Source organism: Schistocerca gregaria, chromosome 9 (assembly GCF_023897955.1).
Source record: "Schistocerca gregaria isolate iqSchGreg1 chromosome 9, iqSchGreg1.2, whole genome shotgun sequence".
Lineage (NCBI taxonomy): Eukaryota > Metazoa > Arthropoda > Insecta > Orthoptera > Acrididae > Schistocerca > Schistocerca gregaria.
The window spans coordinates 159528770-159545203 of NC_064928.1; the positions used below are offsets into that span (position 1 = coordinate 159528770).

General features: G+C 37.0%; 1 protein-coding gene across 1 annotated transcript in view; it reads left to right on the top strand.

Moving 5' to 3' along the window:
- Positions 1–16434, top strand: part of LOC126292175 (nuclear RNA export factor 1-like) — a 125695-nt gene that overhangs the window by 56925 nt on the left and 52336 nt on the right. The gene's annotated exons all lie outside the window — the stretch shown is intronic.

Here is a 16434-nt window from a genome sequence, read left to right on the forward strand (position 1 = left end):
GTTGGGACTGGGACAGCTCATAAGCATTACCATTTACCTGATGTAAGGATGTAGAATTAAATTTGGAAATTTTCCCCTTAGAAATGTGAAATCTTATGTACTCTTACTATCTATAAATGAGCCAGTGTGGGTACAACTAATTTTATTTTAAAGCAGTGGAAAATACAGGATGGAATAACATCTGTACGGAAAGGATAGATTGCTACTCCTTACACAGAGGAGACTTTTGAGTCACAGACAGTTGGAATGAAAAGATTGCTTAACATTGAAGCGTTTAGACGAAAAAGTCCTTCTTCCAGGATGGATAACACACACATTCATATAAGCTTTCACACACACATTCATATAAGCTTTCACACACATTTGCAGCCACTGCATCTGACATGAGATGCAGTCGTAGGGTGGGTGTTGAGGGTGAGGAGGCGGCACGGGCAAGGAGGTCGGCGGGGAGTGGGTGGGGGGTGAGGACAGGATAAGGCTGCTAGTTGCAGAGCCAGCATGAGCGTGGGAACAAGAGAGCCCTGTGTGATGCAAAGTGGGAGACTATTCTTGGTAAAAATCGTAAGGGTTTATAAGAAGTGAGGAAGTAGTTGGAAAAATTCTATCCAATATACAGGGTGTTCGAAAATTCTCGTCTTAAACTTCTAGGACTTGTGTAGATGGGAATGAGTACATAATATTTTGAATAGGAACCCATGTCTGGAAAAGTACTGTTTCCATTCAGCAATGATTTCAGTTCAGATTTGTAACGTGTCTTTGTCTGCTGAGGGAGAGAGAAAAGTCTCAGAGTTGCGTGTCGTGGTATGCAGTAGGTTAGACAGGATGACGTGTACTACATCAGACTGTCACCTGATGTTACTCAGCATCTGCCTTGGTGCGAGACTTATTCAGTGCCTGTGTGTCTCTGATACAGGAAGCACAGTTCGGCACGTTTTCAGAACACACAAGACATAGTCTTTGTGTATGTGAAACTGGAGGTAACAGAAGAGCTGTTAGTCAGCTGTACCACAGAACGTTTTCTGCATCGTAACGTGCCATTGCACAAACTTTTTGCTCTAGCTACGAAAAGGCTCTGAGAAACAGGTGCCTTCACTGTGAGAAGGCCGAACTTTGTACTCCATGGCATTACACATGGCAGAATTTGATGATGATATACTACATCACATTGAAGAGAACCCATCAGTGAGTACTTGATCAATTGTGCGTGCAATGTGTTTTAGTCACAATGTCATCTGGGATGTCCCGCATAAGCAGCAATCACATCTGTACCACTTACAGAGGATACACATTATGAGTCCAGGTGATTTTCCATAATGCGTTGCCTGCTCCACGTGGTTCCTGCACGATTGCATCGACACACCCATTTCCACATAGAGTTTTGTGAATTCACAAAACAGCCATGTCTGGGCAGACGAAAACCCTTGTGTCACTCTTTTTCAGGGATTTTGGCTCCAGGTTGGTAGTAATGTGTGGGCAGGTATTCTGAATGGTCATGTGATTGGGCCATGCCCCCTTCCACTCGCATTACTGACCCTGTCAATGACTCCATTTATTGGACTGGAACCTGTCCTGAAAATCGCTAAGGCTATGATCAAACTAGAACTACAGTACTGGCTTTGGAAACAGCACATAGAATATTGGACCAAGGTCTATAAACAAAAACATGGTAAGGTAATGATGCCCATACCATATTTTAAAAGAAGCTCTGTAATCCTGGGTTTGAACAGGAGAGAGATTAAACTCATGAGTGGACTGATGACCAGCCATGAGAATTTCAAAAAACACATACACACAATGCATGTAACGGAAGAAGACCCTAAATGTAGGATCTGTGATGAGGATGAAGAAACTGCATCACACACAATCTTAAAGAAATTGTGTCTAACAAAAAAAAAAAAAAAAAATTGTAAAGGGACTCATTGCACTATTTAAGGACATTGGTTGGCTTTAGTAGATATACAGGGAGAGGTGCTGCACAATAAACTTGGTTTCAGTGTAGGCAGTGGCGGGTTAGACCAAATCTGTTTTAGCTTCCCTATCAAAATCAAATCAAATATGGTATAGGTTTTGAAACAAATACTAACAAAGAGATAGAGGGGCTGGCCAGTACTTACCTCAGCTCACTCAGTACAGCCGATAGATACACAAAAAACAACCGAAAATTTATGTTCCTAGCTTCTGGAATAAATGTTCCTTCATCAGGGAGAAGAGACGGGAAAGAAAGGGAAGAAGGGAAAGTGGATTTAGTTACTCACAATCCAGGTTATGAAGCAACAGGGAAAGGCGTTGCTTCATAACCTGGGTTGTGAGTAACTAAATCCACTTTCCCTTCTTCCCTTTCTTTCCCGTCTCTTCTCCCTAATGAAGGAACATTTATTCCAAAAGCTAGGAACGTAAATTTTCGGTTGTTTTTTGTGTATCTATCGGCTGTACAGAGCTGAGGTAAGTACTGGCGAGCCCCTTTATCTCTTTGTTAGTATTTGTTTCACATCTTTATATGAGATTTTCCATTAATCTTTTATGGTATAGGTTTTGTAAGAAGAGCATTTGTACTGTTTGGAATTTTCTGAAGCAAATTAGCTCAACAGTAATGTAAGCGATTGAGCTTATTGTCATTTTTACAATATCTAGTGATTTTAAGAATGAGCTGCATGTTTGGCTAATTACTCATTCCATTTGGTAGTCTGATTCAAATATTAAGCAGAAGTTATTGCATCGCATCACTCTCCACTGGCTGACCACAGTGGTGTGTTGGAACATTTGTAGGACCTACAGGGATTAAGCTGGTGGTGTCATTTCTGTAGGATTGAGGAACACCTCTATTCTCCAGCCCACCTGCAAAGTACAGCCTAGGGAGATATCCTGTGGTGGGTGGTGGGAAGGACATCTGTCTTTTGGGACTGCCTTATTTTCTTTTTTGGCTTTAAAACTCCTAATCTATCTTTTCCTTTCTTACTTGCCATTACTTTGTACCATTCTATTGCATTGTTGTCCATATTGAATCATTCTGTCATATGAAGCCTCCTACTTTGTGGTATACTCTCTGGTCAGAGTGTAACAGTGGGCTACGGTTTCGATGTGTTTCACTCAGTGTACGATCTGTCATCCAGTTGAAAAGTGTGCCAACTTGTATCTGTCTTGTGGTCACTGTTCTTGAAGTTATTTGCTGCAGCAGACCTGTTATGCAATGCCACTACACTGTGATGTGTGACTTGTTCACTTTTTGCATTGGGGGGTTGCTGAAAAAGAGCATTGATCTAATTGTGCTACTAAAATGTCGTAATAACTTTTATGATAACTCTTCTGTATTATAATCACAATATTTTTACTGTAGAACTTCATTTACAATTAAGAGTGATATAGATCTCTCATTCTAGCTCACAGTAGATCATAACATGTACTTCTTTGCTAATTTGACATTTCAGACTGACTGTTCTTATGTGTAATTCAGTTATTCGGGCACTGGCACCGTTGCCCACACCGCGTTCTTTGCTCTGTGGCTCCCAAGACACTGCCGAGCCTTGGCACCGAGGCGTAAGCAGCCCTTTCACAGCAGGTGGAGACACTCGCTTGCAATTACACCTTGTCGATGTTCTGAACTGAAGCCTTTACACCAAATCTGCCTGTATGGTAAAGCAGAGCATGTTCTGTTTTTATGTTCTACACTTTACAGCTATCTAAATGAAATTTTTGAGTCGCGATAGACACAGTAGAAAGATTCACACAATCATAGCTTTTGGCCATTAAGGCTTTTGTCAGCAGTAGGCTCGCGCACACACACACACACACACACACACACACACCACACCCACACACACACACACACACACACACACACACACAACTTGCACAACACATCTGCAGTCTCAGAGAACTAAAACTACACTGCTCTCTGAGACTGCAGACGTGTGTGCATGTTGGTGTGTGTGTGTGTGTGTGTGTGTGTGTGTGTGTGTGTGTGTGTGTGTGTGTACTGCTGACAAAGGCCTTACTGGCCGAAAGCTATGATTGTGTGAATATTTTTATTGTGCCTATCGCAACTCAGCATCTCCTCTTATGGTGAGTGGCAACTTTCCTTCTCTCGTATTGTTACATTCCATCCTGGATTTTCCATTGATTGATAAATGAAATTTTTAGTTTCCATGAACATCTTTCGTTGACCTAAGTAGTTAGAAATGGAACATGTTATTCTGCAGAATCACTAAATTACACTATAAGGTCTGCCCGAGTTGAAGCAGCTTCGTGTGTGTGTGTGTGTGTGTGTGTGTGTGTGTGTGTGTGTGTGTGTGTGTGTGTGTGTGTGTGTGTGAGAGAGAGAGAGAGAGAGAGAGAGAGAGAGAGAGAGAGAGAGAGAGAGAGAGATATTTTTCTATTTATGAAATCATATTAATAAGACAATGGAAAATCCAGGATAGAATTAACAATATTATGAAGAGGATAGTTGCTACTCACCATATACCAGAGACGCTGACTCACAGATAGGCACAACAAAGAGAATGTCACAAAAAGATCTTTCATCTAAAACACACACACACACACACACACACACACACACACACACACACAACTCATGTGTCTGTTATCTATTTTTGATAAAAGCCAAAAGCTGATTTTGTTGTCTCTTTGTTGTGCCTATAGCATCTCCACTATATGGTGAGTAGCAACTATCCTTTTCATAATACTGTTACAAATTATATTGATACAGATATTTTAAAAAATAGTTTCCATAAAATAAGATGTGTACATCTTTTGTCTTCTTCTTCTTCTTCTTCTTCTTCTTCTTCTTCTTCCACTCTAGGGTAAGGCCCAAGGCCTGTTCTGGTCTCACCATTTCATCCTGTGTCTTCCCACATGTCTTGCGCTCTGTGGCTTATAATCCATTTGTGACGACATACGACATACACGTTCTCTCCATTTTTCTTTGTATTGGATTGTCTTTTGGGTTATTGTTTGGATTCCAAATTTTTGTACAACTTTTGTAAAACAGTGAAAGTTTGTGGTGTGGTCAGAGTGTTTAGCTGTATTTAGCGTATTTGGCAATGTTTTGACTACTTGAGCAATTTCTGCTCTATACCTGTTACTCCATGAAGGTACACCTAGCACTACCACCTTAACTTTCCCTTATTAGATTGGTGTAGAGATTCAACCTTGCAACTCTTGTGTTTTGTCTTAGGCTCCAGCTATGCTGTGCTGTGTTCTTCTTCAGCATTTAACTTCTTTCTTCTGTGCAGATTTCTATAAGTGAAGAGGCTATAAAACAAAACACTGTGTCTCTAAATAAGTGTAGATTGGTTCCAATCAGCTCTGTATATTGTCATAAACTTTCATAAACAGTTACACATTAAATGGGAAGTTACTACTCCCAGAACCAACTAACATTGCTGTCTCAAAGATATCTCATTATCATGTATGTAAATAGTATAAAACAACAATTGCATATATACATCGTATTCCTCTTCCGTGGTGCTGGATGTCTTCCATGGTACTCGAATTCCTTCATTCCTCCTTGCTCCACGTAGATTCAGATGCTCTCCACGTAGATTCAAATGCTCTCCAGCAGGTAGGCACCGCACCTGCCAAGTAATACTTTCCCACAGTATGTGACCCAGTGTTTACAAACTATGGTAATCACATGCATCGTTGCTCTGAGCTCTACATTTCACAAACGTATTATATGCCCTTCCATGAATGACACAGATTGCTACAAGATAAGATCCCTTAAAGCAGAACCTAGTTGCATGTGGTATACATTAAGATTCATTTGTAAAGAACATGTAATGATAATAACGAAAAAGTAAATACGATTAATATTTAAGTGTTAGTTGTATAATTACAAGGAAGAACTCTTGTTATGTTACTTCATATTTAGATGGCGTAGAAAATAAAAACACACTTACTCATTTATATGGGTAGCATGTGTGATGGTACAGAATTTGGCTGAATTAAATTCCGAAATATTCCCATAAGCTTTAGAGGTGTGTGATTTTCTGTACCATTGTCACCTATAAATAAGATAACGTGTATACAACTAATTTTATTAGTAATCTATGTTGATGTTGCTGAAACATATTAAGACTTGTAAATAAATTTAGTCCTAATTTTAATAATAATGAAATAGGACAAGAGTAGTTCACTAAGTTGTTACTAGTGTATGGATGATATCCCATACATATCTTCAAATATTTGTTTTGTATTTTTATTACTTGTTTGAGGTACTCCTTGGGATGGAGTTGCACAACAGAAATCCTTACATCACAGCAGATGCTGCATAGAGCTACCAATACTGTACAGAGTACTAAACAGGATCTCAGCATATGCAATCCCTGTGCAATTCCATAGATGATAAAACAATATAAATGAAGAACAAAGAATAATGAGTGTAAAACTTCAGTATCACCTTAGCTGTTGCTCAGTGTTTGTACTCACCTGTATCCAATAATAGTTCATCAGTATTCACAAATGAGATAGAATATTATTATCGATGTATGATAGAAGAATAAGAAATCGCTAAGCCACTATTGATGTGGATTTTTAGTTCTGAAAATGTTCAGAAGCAAAACTGCAGTAATTCGAGAAATGAGCTAAACAAGTAGTAAATTGATTTTGATTACATTTAAAAGTTGATTTTTTTTTAATTCCAAAAAGGAGAAGAGGCTTACTGAAAAGAAAATACTAATCATTTTACTTTCAACTCTGATCCTGGCAGAATTTATACTTCACAGGGGAAGTAACAGCTTGTGAGGGTATAAGATTTTCCAGAAATTTTGTAGCCAAAGTTTGGAAATAAATTATTTCATTGGGTGGAAGTGAAATCTCGCACTGATTTTGAATGTAAATGAACAAGGTTTATTAGTAGAATGATTGTGCAGTTTTGTTACTCAGAATAACATAGGCCAACGATGGAAAAACTTTTTTTGCTGAAAATACCTATTCTTATGTTTTTTTAGTGTGGGAAATCAAAATATGATAATTGTATCACCCACCATTTCTTCACATTTTACAGTAAGTTTATTAAATCAAGTGATTTTTTTAAAGAATTTAACAGCTTTTATATAGTTAAAATAATTTTAAAAGGAGGTGTAGTGAATGTAAATGATGATGGTAGCACTGCTGAAAAACATTTGCTGGCAAAAAAAGAGGTCAATTTAATTTTTGTGTTAACAGATGATATTTTGTTTACTGTCAACCTAACCTCACTTTTCCGTTCCCTGTACATGTGCTTGATACAATATCTAATCGTGGTTGTAAAAACTCTGCTGACAGCTTTTGTTATCTTTGTGGTGAATTTGTGATTAAGAAACACCAAAGAAACATTACAGACTTTGGGATAAAGGTTTATCTGTCATACTTTGGATCCAAACTTGGTGATCATTATAAATCTTGGGTGCCGCATAAGGTATGTTATGTGTGTCTTGAAGATCTGAGAAAATGGTCCAAAAAGGAGAAACGGAAAGTCTAGAGCCCAAATTGTTTACCCAGACTGAGCTTAACGATTTGTGTAGGGATCTGGGCTTAACGAAACAAAGAGCTGAATTGCTTGTCTCTAGATTAAAAGAAAAGAACTCGTTGACAATTTGAACCAGCATATACATGTATAGAAAGAGAGAGCAGCCATTTTCCAAGTTTTTTCAAGAAGGAGGTGATTTAGGGTACTGCTCAGACATTCCAAAAAGAAGACTGCGGACTGTTTATTGATTCATCCAAAACTAGTGATGGAAAAAAGCACCCATGGCCTCTGGAACAGCAACATGAGGGGGAAGGGGGGGGGGGGGGGGAGGGGGGCTACTTCACCACTTCACCGAGAAGTTCAGCAACCGACTCATCATAGAAAAAGCTACACAAGAAGCTTCAGAGAAAAAAAGAGAAAGAAAATACAAACCAATTCCAGCTGACAAGTGAAACCTCTCTTAACACACATCATTGTTTTAAGTAGTTTATTGTAAATACAAACCATGCTTATGTTGTAACAAAGTGTTCCATTAATTTCCCTGTGTACCATACAGCATAGGCTTTTTATGTGATATAATAAAAAGCATATTGCTTGAAAACTGTGAGTGATAAAAAAAACTAAGGCTAGATTTGAATTCAGCTCATAAAAATCTACAAAGATCAGCTATCAAAGTAAAAACAGTAAAAATAAAAAATATCGTTGGCCTGTGTAATCGTCCTGAACGTAAAGTTTTAATTATCACATAAGATGATTTATTAGGGGACAAGTACTGTTATGTGTGTTGTATTATTTGCATGATGTATAGCATCTGGTCACTGTGCCATTCCAAAATAGTTGAAAGCGTACATTGAGTCTTCACGTGCAAAGTAGTCAAAGGAAGAAAAGTATCTTCTGCACCAGTCATGCTGTCGAGGAATACCAGTGACCAGAAGTTTATATCAATAATGTATGTATGTACATATTGAAAAAAATGCTTGTTATTCATTACCTTAATGGTCTTCTGCAACAAGATACTTATCATCTAATATGTGCTGCATTTAAAGGTTCAATAAAAGCCTTAAAAGACTACCATTGCCAAGTCTTGATTTTTAGTAGAAATTAAGTTAGTCTACACATAAGAAGAATATTTAACAAGCCAGGGGTTCGCAGACTACTCCCAGCTGAAGATCACAATGAGGCAACTTAAAATATAAGTAAACCCTTGCATGTGGCGTCCCTGGTGTGAAACGAACTGGAGGATGATTAAGTCATATTGGTTCATCAAATCAAAAACTGGGTAGAAAGGCAAGATTTAACACCAGTAAGGAAGATCTGAGCACGAAAGTTAAATTGTTGACACAAGAAGCCACCATTAACCAGACTTTATGGAGATAGCCAAAATGTATGTTCTTATTTCCAGGAGTAACGATTTTAACAGAGTAATAGGTGTTGGTAACTACTAATCAAAGCTAAAGTTACTATTCCAGGGCCAATACAAACAACTGTGCAATGCTGAAACATCAAGAATCAATACAGCCAAAAGCACAAAAAGTGGAATTAAACAGATTTGAACAATATAACTGATTTTTCTGTGTATTGTAATTTACATCATCATGATTGGAATTCAGTTACGAAGAAACTATACAACCACATAATTACAACTAAATCTTCCAATATACGGATAATTGGAGCATCCATGATGAATGGCCCTACATGTTGTTCAGAGCATAGAAGGCTATCCATCAGGTCGAAGTTTGATGAACTGCCGTGAGACAACATGCTGATATCACCAGCAGCAGATAGCACCAAACAGCAGCCATCCACGAGTTGCAAAATGCCATAACTCTGTTAGTTTTGATCCCCCCTCATGTCTTCTTTTTATCAGAAAGATTAAAGTAGTACAATAATTTCGTTGCAACATTTTCTCTGCAGTCAGCTCACTGTGGTGTTCAAATGTTCTATTACTGTACTATTACATATAGTAAATAAAAAAACTAGACCATTGTGATGAATATACTTACACCCATTGCAGGATTAAGACATATTACATTGTATATAGTTCAGTATATCCACATTAATATGCGAGGTAGATTTAAATTTGTGTAGTTTGAAAATAATAAGATGCTATACATAGATAACAGCATGACTGTGGAAGAGTTAATGCAGTTGGTTTTACAGCAGTTGGCTCACTTAAATACTACAGTTACGCATATGGATGACAAGTTCACACCTGTAGAAAACAGACTGACACAAAACCATAGACACACAAATTTAGAAACAAGATTTGATGCATTTACCACCCAACTTAATAGTAGGATGGCTACGTTGGCAACAAGATTGAAATGGGTTTTGGTCATGTGTCCGAAATAGATGGGTACTTAGAAATAGTGGAAACTAAACTAGACAGTACTTAAAACACACACATCCTATCAAAGCAGAGAATGATAAATTAGTGCAGAGAATTGACGTATTAGAAAAAGAACTGACGAGTACTCAAACAGTGTTACATACCTAGGCCAAAACAGAAAGTGATGTTTTGCTGCAATAATTAATGAATTGGAACCAAGGAGACAAAAGCTGACTGGTAATAATGTTCGTAATACAGAATTGGTAGACAACAAATCTACCTCTACAAAGACTACATCTGCAGTGTTGGAAAAACCAGCCGTTCACAACAACAATATTTTGCGTTCAAACACTAATGATGGTATACAAAATAACTCTTTGAGCTTAGAGGAGACCAAGAAAGAACTTAGAAAAGAGGTAGAAGACTTGTTATTAAATAACAGGACAGCAGCTAATAACTGTGATGACTTTACTGCAACACGAAGCAATGGATTCAATCACAAATTCCCCAAGTTTTAATAGGTTTGTTTATAAATAAATAAATCTTCTGCTACCAATCAGGATTTTTTCCTTTATTTTACTTTTCGCACGACGCGTTTCGAGAAATAATTCCCATTTTCAAGTGTGTTTTTTTGGTGTGTATTAAGCTATTTCTTTTGATGTTGTCAGTGTGTGCGTGTCTGCTTCATTTTGTTGACTTTTACTGTAATACATAAGAAACATGCGATTTTTAGTTGGGTATCAATTCTTTTTGTGAGGTTAGTGGCTAAAATTTAGAAGAATTTATACTTACAGTTTTCTAATGGTCCATTTGTGTAGTCTCTCACACACTTAACATCACACAAAACTTGTTGTACACTTTACACATCGAAAATATCTTATATAAACAGAACAGTTACAAAGATCTTCTTACAGATAGTCCACAGAGATAACATTATAGGTCTTCCATAGATTATAATATGCTTTTGTGCAGACGTTATTTATCTTAACAATTTGGCTCATGAATTACTGATATTGATTTTACTATTGTGCTTATTTCTATGTTTTACTATTTTTATTTAAATATATTATCGAAACATCTGAAGAAATTCACTGATTTACTTTCAAGTTTTTTATTTAATATTTTATCTTCAAATTTTCCGTAATGTGAATATATCTCAAGTCCTTCAAGCAAATCCATTTTATGTTCTTTATTTAGTCGGTGGATTACTTTGACATTTTGCTCTATTTTTCCAAATGGGTGTCCTGTATTATGTATGTGTGCTGCTATTGCTGATGTAGTGTGTTTGTTGTGTGTGTATGCTCTAATGTGCTCTGTGTACCTGGTGTTGATATGCCGGCCTGTTTGTCCCACATAGAACTTGGAGCATTCCTGGCAGGTTACTATTTATATTCCAGAGTCTGAATATATTAGTTTTTGGTGTAGTTTATTAGATGTAGAAAATCCCAATTTTTACTCTGATTTTTGAAAATATTTGCAGTCTTTTGTGATACATTGCCTATGTATGGAATGCTAGATAAACGTTTCTTTTTCTCTTTTTCTTCTCTGGTGCGGTTTGTACCTGGGTTTTCCTTTATTTTGTCTAAGATTGTGTCAATCATGGAAGCATTGTAACCATTGGCAACTGCAATCTTTTTCAGTGTTGCATATTTTCTTGGTTCAATGGTATTTTTGTTGCCCTATGCAGCATTGACCTGTATGCTGCCTGTTTATGGATATTTGGGTGACATGAGGTTGCAGGGATTGTGGTGTCAGTCATTGTGTTATTCCTATAAATTTTGAATGTTCATGTGTTGTTGTGTCTTGTAATATTTAGGTCCAGAAAGTTGATACTTTTATTTTGCTCATGTTCCACTGTAAATTTGATTTTCTCATTTAGATTATTGAAACGATTAAGAATGTCTGTGATATCTCCTTTTACTAACAGTAGTGTGTCATCTACATATCTCCTATAAAATTCTATTTTCTTTAGGATAGTTCTTGGCTGTCAAATAATTTTTGTTCTAAGTGATTTATGTATATGTCACCTATGGTACCAGATATACATGATCCCATTGCTAGGCCACCTGGTTGCTTATAAATTTTGTCATTAAAGATAAAGTAGTTGTAACTTAGGCTTAGCTGAAGGAGTTCCATAAATTTAACAGTCTCTGTGTATGAAAGTTTTTTGTGTTGCATAAGGTTCTTTTGTATTACTGTTAGAGCTTCTTGTACGGGTATGTTTGAATGAAGGTTGGTGATGTCAAGTGGTATAAACTGTGCATCTTGGGGGAGCTTTCTGGTTCTTAGTTCTTTGGCTAGCATCATGCTGTTTTTATGGAATATGTTGTTTCATATGTATAATTTTTCATCGGTATGTTGTTCAGTTTTTGTGACAGTTTGTATGCTGGGCTATTTATAGAGTTGACCACAGGACGTATTGGGTTTCCATTTTTGTGTATTTTTGGGTGTGCTCTTAGGCGTGGTGCTTTTGGATTCATACATATAAGGTATTTCTTTTCAGTTTCTTTCAACAGGAAATGTGTGTTCTGTAATTGTTCCTTAGTTTTACTTCGAAATTGTTTAGTCGGGCGTTTTTCAATGTGCTGAATGTTATTAGCAGCAAAGAATTCCTTTGTTTTGTCTATGTATTCTTTTTCTCTCATCACAACTAATGTATTACTTTTGTCTGACTTTACAACTATGGATTGGTTGTTGTTTTTCAGTTTATTATTTATAGATTTTAAAGTTTTTGTATCATTTATTGTATATTTAGATCTAAACTTATCTTTATTCATGTATTTCTCAAGAAGCTTGTTTACTTTGTGATCTATTGCTGCTTTTGTATTTGAATTTAATGAATCTGCTGCACTTTTAGTTGCAACTATAACCTGTTTCAGTGTATGGTTGTTGAGGTTAGGTTTTACATTGTATTTTAGTCCTTTTTGGAGTACATCGCTTTCTCTTTGGTTGAACTTTGTCAGTGTTGTTCACCACTCTACTGTAAAATGTGTGTGTGCTTTTGTTAGTTATCTCAAGGTTGGATCTCTTGTCTTGTTTGGATGTCAAGGTCTGTAGTTTCTTGTTATGTGTGTTGCAAATGGTCAAGTACTCCTTGTCGACTATGTCCTGGATATGCCTGCAAATGCTGTCATAAACTATAGGTTCCATGTTGCTTGCTGCTTCTAACTGCATGTTGAGTAGCTTCCTGTTTAATAAGTCCTTCTTCTTATGTAACTGCCTTATTTCAGTTTTCAGCCAGAGTTTTTCTGCTTTGTGTTTTATAAGTTTTGCTATGTTGCTGCTAGAACATATTTTCACTTTTATATATTTCGGAATTATGCTTAGTTGTTGATAGTGCTTGTTGAATCTTATGTGTGCAACTGTTTTTAGTACTTTCATTGTGAGGTTTTTGTATTTATATATAGCTTTCATTGCCTGGCTTGGCACTAATAATCTGATTTCATCCATTTTAAATGGTTTTTGAAAGTCTGCGACTGTAGATACAATAGGTTTGTTTATAAATAAATAAATCTTCTGCTGCCAGTCAGTTTTCACCTTCATGCAATGTTCACCCTGTTTTATTTCTAAAGTCACTTAAGGGTGTGTTACCCAATTCCTGGTCAGATTATAATAAGATAGAACTTGTGATAAGTTGTTTGATGGGTGATGCTGCACAGTGGGGTATGTTAAAGCTAGAAAAATTCACAAAACATAGTGATTTTGAAACAGCATTTAAGTCTAAGTATTGGAGTGAGGGAGTCCAAAAGAAACTGAGATTATAATTTTTAGCATCAAAAACATGCAATAGAAGTTCATGGAATAGACATAGAGATTTTGTGGAATGGCATCTTAACAAAGTAAAATATCTAGACTATCCCATAAGTGAGGAACATTTATTAGTGTAAGGGACAAATTGTTATGGAAGGAGCCGGCCGGAGTGGCCAAGTGGTTCTAGGCGCTTCAGTCCAGAACTGCGCGATCGCTACGGTCGCAGGTTCGAATCCTGCCTCGGGCATGGATGTGTGTGATGTCCTTAGGTCAGTTAGGTTTAAGTAGTTCTAAATTCTAGAGGACTGATGACCTCAGATGTTAAGTCCCATAGTGCTCAGGGCCATTTGTTATGGAAGGACTGGAAAAAGTGAACAACTTATTGGAATATCCAGAATAATTGGACACAGTGGAAAGGCAATCAGAAAGATGACACACAAGCAACAAAATCACAATAATAATTAACAAAGTAATGCTAGAGAGCATCACACCCAACCAGGGAGAGTGCTACGAATAAAGGAAACAGGGTATATAATGGATACGATTATAACCATTCAGGGAATAGATACAGAAACAGGAACAATAACAGAAATTATAGTAATAACACATTTAACAATACACATATTACAGAGAAGAAAAATTAATAAGCTTCTTGGCGGAGGCTCGGCCCTCTGAAACAATAGAAAACGAGCCACAACAAATCTGTTCCACCTTAATTAGGTACGATTACAAGCAGAGTTTAACAGATGTCTTAGTACATGAAGTACACAAACAAAAGAATATATGAAACCAACATTGACATGCATTGTAAATAACATAACTGTGGAAGTTATTTTAGACTTTGATAGTGACATATCAGTAGTCGATAACTATTTCTTACAGCAAAATAATGTGTTAAATGCATTTCCTTGGCTACCAGTCACAGGAATAAAGATAACTGGGATGACAAGTATGACAAGAAAACCAGTACATGCAGAATTGTGTATCAAATTTACATAAAACACATACACTTTCCAACAAGCAATGTTTGTAAGGAAGATTTAAAGGTACATATGATTTTAGGCATAAACTGGTTGTCCAGCAGCAGCATATCGGTAAACTTGGACAGTAATGTTCCCAGGCAGACAACAAGATGACTTGGCTGTCATTCATTGTGATCAAAGCTACACAGGCAGATTAGGACCGCTTTATTGACAGAAGCTATATTAGAATAGAATGTCGGGCACCAATTAGGGGCAGACATGGTACAAGTGAATGAGGCAGACATAACTGATAACATCAACAAATCAAAGAATCTAAACATTGAGGAAAAGGAAGATATGATTTCTTTATTATGTAGACATATAACAGTATTTTCAACGTGCCCAGGTTTTATTAGGGAAGGTTGAAAATTAAAGCACACAATTCATTTTACATCCATACCAGTATTGACAAAGCCATTAGTTAAAAAAGAAACTGAAAGAATGTTACAATGGAATATCACAGAAATGTCTGGTAGCTGTTATAACAATCCATTGTTGTTGTTGTTGTTGTTGTTGTGGTCTTCAGTCCTGAGACTGGTTTGATGCAGCTCTCCATGCTACTCTATTCTGTGCAAGCTGCTTCATCTCCAAGAACCCACTGCAACCCACATCCTTCTGAATCTGCTTAGTGTAGTCATCTCTTGGTCTCCCTCTACGATTTTTACACTCTACGCTGCCCTCCAATACTAAACTGGTGATCCCTTGATGCCTCAGAACATGTCCTACCAACCGATCCCTTCTTCTGGTCAAGTTGTGCCACAAACTTCTCTTCTCCCCAATCCTATTCAATACTTCCTCATTAGTTATGTGATCTACCCATCTAATCTTCAGCATTCTTCTGTAGCACCACATATCGAAAGCTTCTATTCTCTTCTTGTCCAAACTATTTATCGTCCATGTTTCACTTCCATACATGGCTAAAGTCCATACAAATACTTTCAGAAATGACTTCCTGACACTTAAATCTATACTCGATGTTAACAAATTTTTCTTCTTCAGAAACGCTTTCCTTGCCATTGCCAGTCTACATTTTATATCCTCTCTACTTCGACCATCATCAGTTATTTTGCTCCCCAAATAACAAAACACCTTTACTACTTTAAGTGTCTCAACTCCTAATCTAATACCCTCAGCATCACCCGACTTAATTTGACTTCATTCCATTATATTATTTTTGCTTTTGGTGATGTTCATCTTATATCCTCCTTTCAAGACACTATCCATTCCATTCAACTGCTCTTCCAAGTCCTTTGCTGTCTCTGACAGAATTACAATGTCATCGGCGAACCTCAAAGTTTTTATTTCTTCTCCACGGATTTTAATACCTACTCCAAATTTATATTTTGTTTCCTTTACTGCTTGCTCAATATACAGATTGAATAATATTGGGGATTGGCTACAACCCTGTCTCACTCCCTTCCCAACCACTGCTTCCCTGTCATGTCCCTCGACTCTTATAACTGCCATCTGGTTTCTGTGCAAATTGTAAATAGCCTTTTGCTCCCTATATTTGACCCCTGCCACCTTCAGAATTTGAAAGAGAGTAATCCAGTCAACATTGCCAAAAGCTTTCTCTAAGTCTACAAATGCTAGAAACGTAGGTTTGCCCTTCCTTAATCTAGCTTCTAAGATAAGTTGTAGGATCAGTATTGCCTCACGTGTTCCAACATTTCTACGGAATCCAAACTGATCTTCCCCGAGGTCGGCTTCTACTACTAGTTTTTGCATTCGTCTGTAAAGAATTCACGTTAGTATTTTGCAGCTGTGACTTATTAAACTGATAGTTCGGTAATTTTCACATCTGTCAACACCTGCTTTCTTTGGGATTGGAATTATTATATTCTTCTTGAAGTCTGAGGGTATTTCGCGTGTCTCATACATTTTGC